This window comes from Leptonychotes weddellii, chromosome 6 (assembly GCF_054177405.1).
Source record: "Leptonychotes weddellii isolate Sample4059 chromosome 6, ASM5417740v2, whole genome shotgun sequence".
Lineage (NCBI taxonomy): Eukaryota > Metazoa > Chordata > Mammalia > Carnivora > Phocidae > Leptonychotes > Leptonychotes weddellii.
In genome coordinates, this window is record NC_138374.1 from 7,144,984 (window position 1) to 7,154,831 (window position 9,848).

Sequence of the window (9,848 nt, forward strand, 5' to 3'; positions counted from 1 at the left end):
TCTGCCTGATGCTCCCCCTGGCTCGTGCACTCTCTCTCGCTCACTCTCTCTCAAATAAATAAATAAAATATTTTTTTAAAAAAAGGACTGAGCAAAAACAAAAGAATGATACATGACAACTTGTGGGGTGTAGCAAAGGCAGCGCGCAGAGGAAAACTTATAGCCTTAGCTCTAAATTAGTTCCGTGTTCAACTCAAGTATCTAGAAAGAACTTTGAAGTAAACCTACATCAAGGAAGAAGAGAATGACACATCGAAGAGCAGAAGTTAATAAAATAGTGAACAAAGTAGTCAATTGTTTTGCTTGAAAAATACATGAGCAGGATTCTGGACTTTATTACTATTTTTTATTGGCATAAATAATTTCTTCACTAAATGTATCCTACACATTTACTTAATAATTGCGTGGTTATTTGTTTAACATCTGTCTTCCCTGAGACACTGTGTATTCTATGCTTGATTATCCCCACAGTTTGACCCTTGATAGATGTTCATTAAACATTTCCAACTTGAATTAGTGAGAAGAACTCCAGCCCTGCCATTGACAGTATGCCTGGGCAAATTATTTCACTGACCTGAACCTCCCCTTCCTAATCTGTCAAATGGGGAGAACAAAGCCCCCCTCACAGGGCTGAGGGGAGAAACAAATGGTCTAATGTATTTGAAGTTCTGGTGCCATTCCTGGCACAGGCTGAATAGTCAATAAATGGAGGGAAGTATAATTATGAGTCTGAGAACTGGCTCAGTCATAGGAGTGTAATCTGCCTGCCCTGCAACCTCCAGCTCTCTGAAGGAAAGTACTCTGCGCTGCTGGAATGGACCAAAGAGGCAGACTTGAGTGGGAAGGGAAAATCTGGCAAAAGGGAATCATGAGAGGGGGTCAACCAGATGACCAGTGACAAGCCGGGACTGTGATGAGGAGGATGGTGCATCCATCCCTCCCCGGCTCACTCTGGATTCTGTTTGCTGGAATTCTCTTCCCCCAGAGTTTTGCATGGTTCTGTCTTTTCAACATATGGGTCTTGACTCGATGTTGCCTCCTGTTCTGGCCATTTGCCTATTTGCCCTAAGATCCAGCCCCTTCCTTTCCCTGCCCTGCTATATAGCACAGGGCCCTGGGGGAAATGAGTTTTACAGGCTTGTTTGCCCCCTGGCTCGTGGTTAGGTTCAGCCATGGGGAGGTGCTGGCAAGAGATTGGAGGACAGGAGAAAGGGAGAAGCCAGGGTGGGTCTAGCCCTTGTTCCTTGGTTCTGCTTCGGGACCATCTCCAGCGGCTGCTTTAGCTCCCTATAGTCCAGCCCTTCCCAGTATGGTGTCCATTCCCGGGCTCTGGGACATCACTTCTCTTTGTCTCCACTAGGGTTGGTAGTAGCTGCCTGTTACTGCTCATCTCTGGTTAGCCTCACCATCCCGTCTGTCCTTTCTGCCTACCCAGCACATTTGTAACTAGTTTTCGATAGTGAAATCCTTCTCTTGGGCTATCTGATGTGGAATCTGCTTTCTCCATGGGCTTGCTGTTAAATATCTAGTGTTAAATACGTGGGATTCCGTGACTTTGCTTTGCAATTACCATTGTAATTCAGCCAATTTGGAAATAACTCAAAATTTTGAAGTTTCTCACCCAGGGTCATCAGACCAGTTAATAAAGGTCAGAAATCACTGATTCTTTAGAGTGCTCTGTTCTGCTTGAAGGCCAACTGTCCTGCGAGGCCACTGCTCTCTATTAAGTGCTCAAGTGTGTGTACTCATCAGGAAGAAATGGAACAGAGAGGCCATCACCCAGATTCAGCAATGACCTGTCAACATGGGCAGTGCACACAATCCATTCCAAATACCGATGAACACGTAATTATGGCGTCAGAGGCCAGCAGAACTTAGCCAAGTTGGTTGGAACCTACAGTTCTAAGCTGTCTCTAGGAACACATGGGAAGGCTGAAGGCTTTGTGTCTTGAACTTCAAGGCTGCCACATACTGAGCAGTCATTTCCATGTGGATGTGCCACAAGCATTAGAATTGTTTTGAAATATTCATCGGATACTTAATATTTAGGCAGCTTCTCCCCAGTGCCATTGCCTCTGTCTCAGGGCCCCTCACTTCTGGGCTGGACCGCTCCCAGCTTCCTACCGGGTCTCTAGCTGCCAGAATACCCCTCCTGTCGCCCAACCACCCCCCAAGCCACCCTCCACAGCGTCAATGACAATGTCCTGTCCAAAATACTTAGAGGATTGAATCACTCACCCACCTAATGCCCTTAAATAACTCCCCATTGCTCGCAGGATCATTTCCTTGCTCCTTAGCATTGCGTTCAAGATTACTGCCTGGTCTGCCCCCTGACGACGTCCTCAGTCAACCTTAACCACCCCCTCTCGACATGGGCTTGAAACACAACATTTCTCACGGTTCCGCCACTCCATCTGCTCAGTTACCCTCGGTCTCTTTGCTTGGGCTCTTCCTCCCTCCTAGACTGCCTTTTCCTTTCTTTTTCTTCTGATGCTAACTCATGCTTTGCCCCCCTCAATTTTAAAATAGCATATTTGGTGTCTAAGGGATATAAGGAATATCCTGTCAAGCTTAAGAAACAAAGTATCCCAACACAGTCAAACCTCTCTGTACTTCCTGATCCCACGCCTCTTCCTCCAGAACTCCCCCCAGTAACAACCATTTTGAATTCAGTGTTTTATAATTTCTTTAAAGATCTATATACGTTTATGTACATATGCATCCCTAAGCCATAGGCATTGCTGCTTAGAATGTTTTAAAACCTTATATGGGGTGGGGGGATGGGTTAGCCTGGTGATGGGTATTAAAGAGGGTACGTTCTGCATGGAGCACTGGGTGTTATATGCAAACAATGAATGATGGAACACGACATCAAAACCCAGTGATGTACTGCATGGTGATTAACATAACAATAAAAAACCTTATATAAAGGGTATCATACTCTATGTATTCTCCTACAACTTGCAATGTTTGCCTAATATCATGTTTTTGAGATGTTCCATGTTGTAGCCTTAGTTAATTCATTTTCAGTACTGTACGATATGTCAGTGTGTGTGTGTTTACACTGGTTCTCTTGAGGGCATTTCGGTTGCTTCCAATTGCTCTTTCCCCTCCCTCCCTTCCCTCCCTCCCTCCCTCCTCCTTTCTTTCTTTCTTTCTTTCTTTCTTTCTTTCTTTCTTTCTTTCTTTCTTTCTTTCTTTCTTCTTTCTTTCTTTCTTTCTCTCTCTCTTTCTTTCTTTCTTTCTTTCTTCTTTCTTTCTTTCTCTCTCTTTCATCACAAATCTTACTGCTGTGAGCACTACCAACACATCTCCTTTTGAACATGGGCAAGAGCTCTTCAAAGGTATCATGCAGAAATGGAATTACAAATCACAGGGCAAGTAAAATTTTTAATTTTACTAGGTATTGCCAAATAATTTGCCAAAATGGTTGAAGTAGTTTATATGGCTCGCCAGGGGCACATAAAGAAAATTCCCTTCAGTCTACATGGTTGTCTCAACTTTCTAATAACATATTTAAAAAGATTTTGTATAACAATTCTGTGTGAAATGGAATCTTGTTGTACTTTTGATTTGGCGTTCTTGATTATAGGTGGACTGTCATGTTTCCCATTCTGTGAAATGCCTGTTGATAACTTCTGCTCGTATTTCCTTTATTCTTCTAATGATTTTTTTTTTTAAAGATTTTATTTGCTTGACAGAGAGAGACCCAGTGAGAGAGGGAACACAAGCAGGGGGAGTGGGAGAGGGAGAAGCAGGCCTCCCGCTGAGCAGGAAGCCTGATGCGGGGCTTGATCCCAGGACCCTGGGACCATGACCTGAGCCGAAGGCAGACGCTTAATGACTGAGCCACCCAGGTGCCCCTCTTCTAATGATTTTTAAGATGATTTGAAAAAATTCCAAAATATATTTTGGGTAATAATCTTTTTTTGGTTATATATGTTGCTAATATCTTTTCCCTGCTTGTGATCGGTCTTTTTCTGTTTATGCGATCTTTGATTAGCAGGATTGTTTTAAGTTTTGTCAAATTATTCCATTTTTTTCTCTTAGTATTAGTGCTTACGTCTTTTTTCCTCCATACCATCTGAGGCAAGGATCAAACTCCATTCTGTGTGGATAACCAATGTCCCCAGTGCCATGTACCTATCAGTTGATCCTTCACTTTATGTCAACTCTTCCAGTTGAATAAAAGCAGTGATCTTAGACATCCTTGTGTCATTCATTATTTTAAAAGGAATGCTTTGAATGCTTTGCCATCAACGATGATGTTTATATAGATTTTTAATTTATTCTATTAGGTTAAATAAATTGCTATCTTTTTTGAGATTGTTAAGATTTTTAACATAAATGTTCAATTTTGTTTGATGCCTTTTTCTGCTGTTAATGAGGTACCAATATAGTTCCTCTTTAATCTCTTAATATAATGAAATTATCGATAACTTACTAATAATAAACAATCTTCACCTTCCTAGGATAAACCCAACTTGATGATTGTGCATGGTTATTTTATAGTCATGGATAGATTTGGATTGCTGATATCCTGTTAGGACTCCGCATGAAACTTGTGAACAATGTTAGCCAGTGATTTTCTTTCTCATACTGTCCTTCCCTGGTTTTATTATCAAGGTTATAGTCACCTCACAAAATGGTTTCTCTTTTTCTGTTTTCTGGAAGAGTTCACATAAGATCAGAAATGGGGGCGCACCTGGGTGGCTCAGTCGTTAAGCGTCTACCTTTGGCTCAGGTCATGATCCCAGGGTCCTGGGATCGAGCCCCGCATCGGGCTCCCTGCTCAGCGGGAAGCCTGCTTCTCCCTCTCCTACTCCCCCTTCCTGTCTTCCCTCTCTCGCTGTCTCTCTCTCTGTCAAATAAATTAATAAAATCTTTAAAAAAAAAAAAGAAATGGGGGGCACCTGGGTGGCTCAGTCGGTTAAGCATCTGCCTTCGGCTCAGGTCACGATCCCAAGGTCCTGGGATGGAGCCCCTGTGTCACGTCGGGCTCTCTGCTCAGCGGGGAGTCTGCTTCTCCCTCTGCCCCTCACCCCAGCTTGTTCTCTCTCTCTCAAATAAATAAATAAAATCTTAAAAAAAAAAAGATCGGAAATAGAATTTTGGTAGAATTCTCCTGTAAAACAATCTGGGCCTAGCAGATAGGTTTTAAGTGAGTATTTATCTACTTTATTTAGTGGTTGTAGAGCTACTCAGATTTACTCAGATTTTCTATTTCTTTCAGATCACTTTTGGTGAGTTAATTCATGAAGCTTTAAGACAAAGCTCAGGGGTCATAGTCTGCAGAAAGCCTTCTGTGATCACCCCTTGCCTATATGGATTAAATTATTCTCCTGTTAACTCCTACATAGCATTGACATTCATTCATTCAAAAAATATTTATTGAGTGTGTACTATGTGTACTCTTCTATATGCTGAGGAAACAACAGTGAACCAAACAGGCAAAAATCCTTGTTTGCACAAAATGTACATCTTAGTAGGGGTGGGCAGGCAATAAAGAAAACAAATGAATGAATTATGTGATATCCTGGAGAGAAAAACCCGAAACAAAAGGGTGCCAGGGCAACAATATTCTAATTGTTGTATATACAATTAGAAATGTCATTGTATGCATTCCTTCATATGAGAGTTCTTTATTTATGGGTGCTAGGTGCTGGGGTTACAGTAGAGGACTAAATAGACACATTTAGTTCTTGCCTTTGTGCTTATATTTTATTTTATTTATTTATTTTTTTTAAAAGATTTTATTTATTTATTTGACAGAGAAAGACACAGTGAGAGAGGGAACACAAGCAGGGGGAGTGGGAGAGGGAGAAGCAGACTCCCTGCCGAGCAGAGAGCTCGATGCGGGACTCGATCCAGGGACTCCAGGATCATGACCTGAGCCGAAGGCAGTCGCTTAACCAACTGAGCCACCCAGGCGCCCCTGTGCTTATATTTTAGTGGGAGACAAGTAATAAACATGCAAAAATCAAATCAAAGTTATAGCTACTGATGCAGATCAGCAGGTGCTTTGACAGAGAGAAGAGGGGAAGCCTGCATTGAATGGGCTGTTTAGGGAAGACCCTTTGAGGGGTGGTCGTGAAACTGGCATCTGACGGAGGGAAGCTGGCAGTGGTGCAGGGGGCCGTCCTCAAATGACCTGGTCGCCTCCAGTCTCTTCCACTGGACTATGAGCTCCTCGAGGGAAGATATGAATTATTCACGTGCGAATCTCCAACCTAGCATAGGGCCTGGCACATGGTAGATGCCCAACTACCGTGTGCTGAACTGTTAGGTTTGGGAAATCTAGGGTAGGCTTTTGAAAAGCTTACCCTAGAATGGGCTAGAAGGTTTTTTTTTGAATGGGCTAGAAGAATCCATTTATAAAGGAAATAGCTATGGTCTACTCACCAAATGCTAACGGTGGCTGGCCCTGGGTTACAAGTGGTGAGGGAGACCTTCCCTCGAGGTGTCACAGTCTAGAAGGGGGACAGACAACAGACCGCAAGCAGCCCCAGCTCCGTGAGGCCGGTGAGCGGGGTGGCAGCAGGCCAGGGGCTGTGTCTCTACATAGCCCGTGTCTCAAAGTCTGGGTGAGCCAACCCTGTGCAACGGAAGAGTGGACTTGGCGTTAGAGACAGCCTGGGTCCTCCTCAGCCCAGGGCCTTCAAGATGGATCTGAGCCGGGACCAGGCCACTGGGAGGTGAGCCCGCAGGACCCATCAGCTGGGCTCCTCGCCTATGACGGGGCACAACCCATCCCTGTTGAGAAGAGGGTACTGCAGACGCTGCCTGGGCATGCAAACCTGCACATTCAAAGTCACGGGGATGTCCCACGGGCCATCCAGTTGCCGCTGTTTAAATCACATAAGCATTGGCTTCCTTGTCTCAGGAAGCTTGGTAGGGCTAATGGGTTGATTTGCACTCCGAGAGGGAGAAGAATGCCCTCCTTGGAGATGCGCCATCAAAACTGGGACAGCAGCTGGAATTAACGGGGCAGCTCCATGTTTTCTTGGTTGAGTAGCAATGTCCCAGTGGCATTTTCCGCCGGTTCGCTTCGCGCAGCTGTCCTCGGATGGGTCAGAAATGTGTTTATGTGCCTGGGCATCTGCATCATTTGGCTACTGCCTCGTGAGGGCAGTGGACATTTGGAGGAGTCAGAAAAGCAAGCTTTTAAAATACGCAAATAATAACAATGTCTTGTTTCAATATTTACTTATGCCTTGTAAGCATGGGTTTCCGAGAACTTAGAACCCGCTAATTTCTCCCACGTGCTCCTCAGTAGGGCTTATCTATACTGAGCATAACAGAACTCCCCTCTACTAAAACAACAATTAAAGAGAAGTCTCCAACTGCTATTAATAAAGAAAGTCATAGACAATGTAGGACAGAATCTAAAGAACTACAAATGTGCAGGATCAAGCAGGTACCTTCTCAAAACTCTCCAGTGATCAACCAGCAGTCTTTGGTCAAACCCAATCTTTGTACGCAAGCCATTTCCTGATTCCTACAGGAACCACTGGAGGCCACACGGGTGCCCCGGAATGCCGGGGTAAGAGCCCTGGTAGCAGCATGCGGCCCATCAGGGCTCCTCCTGCAGGAGGGACCGTCGCTGCCCACCCTGCCGTGGGCTACCGTAGCCGTCCACACTGGCTCCCGGCAGCGCCCAGCGTCTAGCACTCTCCTGGCTTGGCTGCTAGGGTAGTAAGTGAACAACAAGGTCATATAAGAGGCAGACTTCATAAAAACTAACAAGAGAGAATCTGGGACAGTTGCTTTTCTTATTTTTCCCCAGTTTTCTCCTTTTTACCTCGTAGCCACCACCAACCCATCTCTTGAGGAGACTTGCAACCCACCTTTTCTTCTACCTAAACTTAGCTGGAGTTTTTCCTCCTTAAATAGCTTTATAAACTAGGCCTTATGCATGAAAGTTAAGCAAAATCTGTCCTTCTAGGCAGTCAGGATTTCCTCTCCACTTCCGCACTGAGCTTGCCATTGCTGGGCGCTGGGTATTTTGCAAACCCGTCTTTGCTTGTCACTCTTCTTCAGCGAGGTGTCCTGGTTAGGGCTTGTCAGATATTGTTACCCCATTGCTTTCATGGGGAAACTGAGGCCCCGCGAATCTGATTCCTCATCTAGTCCTGCTGCCTCCTTCTTCATCCCCACTGCTGTTGCCATAGATCACACGTCACCATGTTGTCACTGACCTTGGAATCCCCAGTGATCCCATCCCTCTGTGCTTCCAGCTTTATCTGTCCTGGTTCCTCTGTGGCCCAGGACAGCTGCAGAGCTGTCCTCGAGGCTGCTGTCACAGTAGCAGATGGGACTATCATCCCCCAGGGCCACGGGAGGGCAGGGACTGGGTCTCAGTTGTCTGTACCAGCCCGACACGGAGCAAGGGGCTCAGCGAATGGCTTTGAACTCATGTGTAAGCAAATGCAGAAGAAAAAAAATCCAAAATTGGAACAAGGGTCTCAAGTTTATGTGGTTAGTTGGGAACAGAGCTGAGGGGAGAGGCCAGGCCCCCGACTCCTGGTTTAGGGTCCCTCTCATACGTTGGGACCCCTCTTGGAGTTCCCTTCGAGCTGCCTTCTGCCATCTTGCTTTACTTTGCACGAAAGAGCATGGGTCAAATATGTGCTTTCTTCATTTTGCTTTTAAAACCCTGAGGTAGAATTATAAAAAAAATTTTTTTTTACAGCCATCGATTTACAGAAGGGTGTTTAAAAAGTAATCACTGGTAAGATCGTGATGTTCTGGGTGAAGGGAAAAACCCATCAAGTGCCCACCTCAGACCTTGCTTTTACCTGCGACTGGGAGATGCCCGTGTGTGTGTGTCGGGTAGGGGGGAGGACTCACCTCTTGCAGAGAAGCTCCCCACAAAGCTTCTGGAGGGTGACCCACTTGGCGTCCACCTGCCCTAGAAGCCAAGCCCTCCCTGGGACACCCTGCACCCCGGCCCTGGGCCGGCTTGATGCTCCAGTCTCTGCAGACATGCAATGCTGTGTGTTTTGGGGTCGGCTTGATGCTCCAGTCAATGCTGTGTGTGATGCAATGCTGTGTGTTTTGGGGTAGCCAGACTGCGCTCCCGGCATGCAGCCCCTGTCCCTTGGCCCTGGGATCTGACATCCATAACTGCCGGAGGCCACAGCCCCACCCTCTCCTTTCCCGGCAACACTTTTATTTCTTCTTCTGAGATGGCAAATTGTGCGATTAAGCGGACTGCTGGTTTGAGAACCAAATGAATGTTAAAAATATGTTGAAAATACTCAACCAGGTTTCAATGGCGCCATTACCTTCAAAACCAAGCCAGGAATGCAGTGGGCATTCCATCAACATCTGTGCAGCAAATGAATGAAAATGTCAAATCTTTGAACCAGAGGCAGGAAAAATGGATCACAAGACATCTGGAGTCTGAATTCTCTATTTTAGCTTGTTCTTGCTTTAAGAAAAGTGCATGTGCCAATGTTAATGTTTAATATCTAGGAACCTCCAAGTCTCAGCCCGAGGCTAGCTAGAAATATCAGTGACTCTGGAGAGATATGTTGAAGTGACAGCAGAAAAAGGATAGGAATGGCTTCTGCCCGAGGGTCTTCAGGGAAATCCCAAGACGCTTCGTGAAATGCTATCAGCGATGTTATTTCAAAAGACTTTTTTTCTTATTTAATTTTTGGTGCCATTTTTAAAAATTTTATTATGTTATGTTAATCACCATACAGTCCATCATTAGTTTTTAATGTAGTGTTCCATGATTCATTGTTTGTGCATAACACCCAGTGCTCCATGCAGAACGTGCCCTCTTTAATACCCATCACCAGGCTAACCCATCCCCCCACCCCCTCCCCTCTAGAACCCTC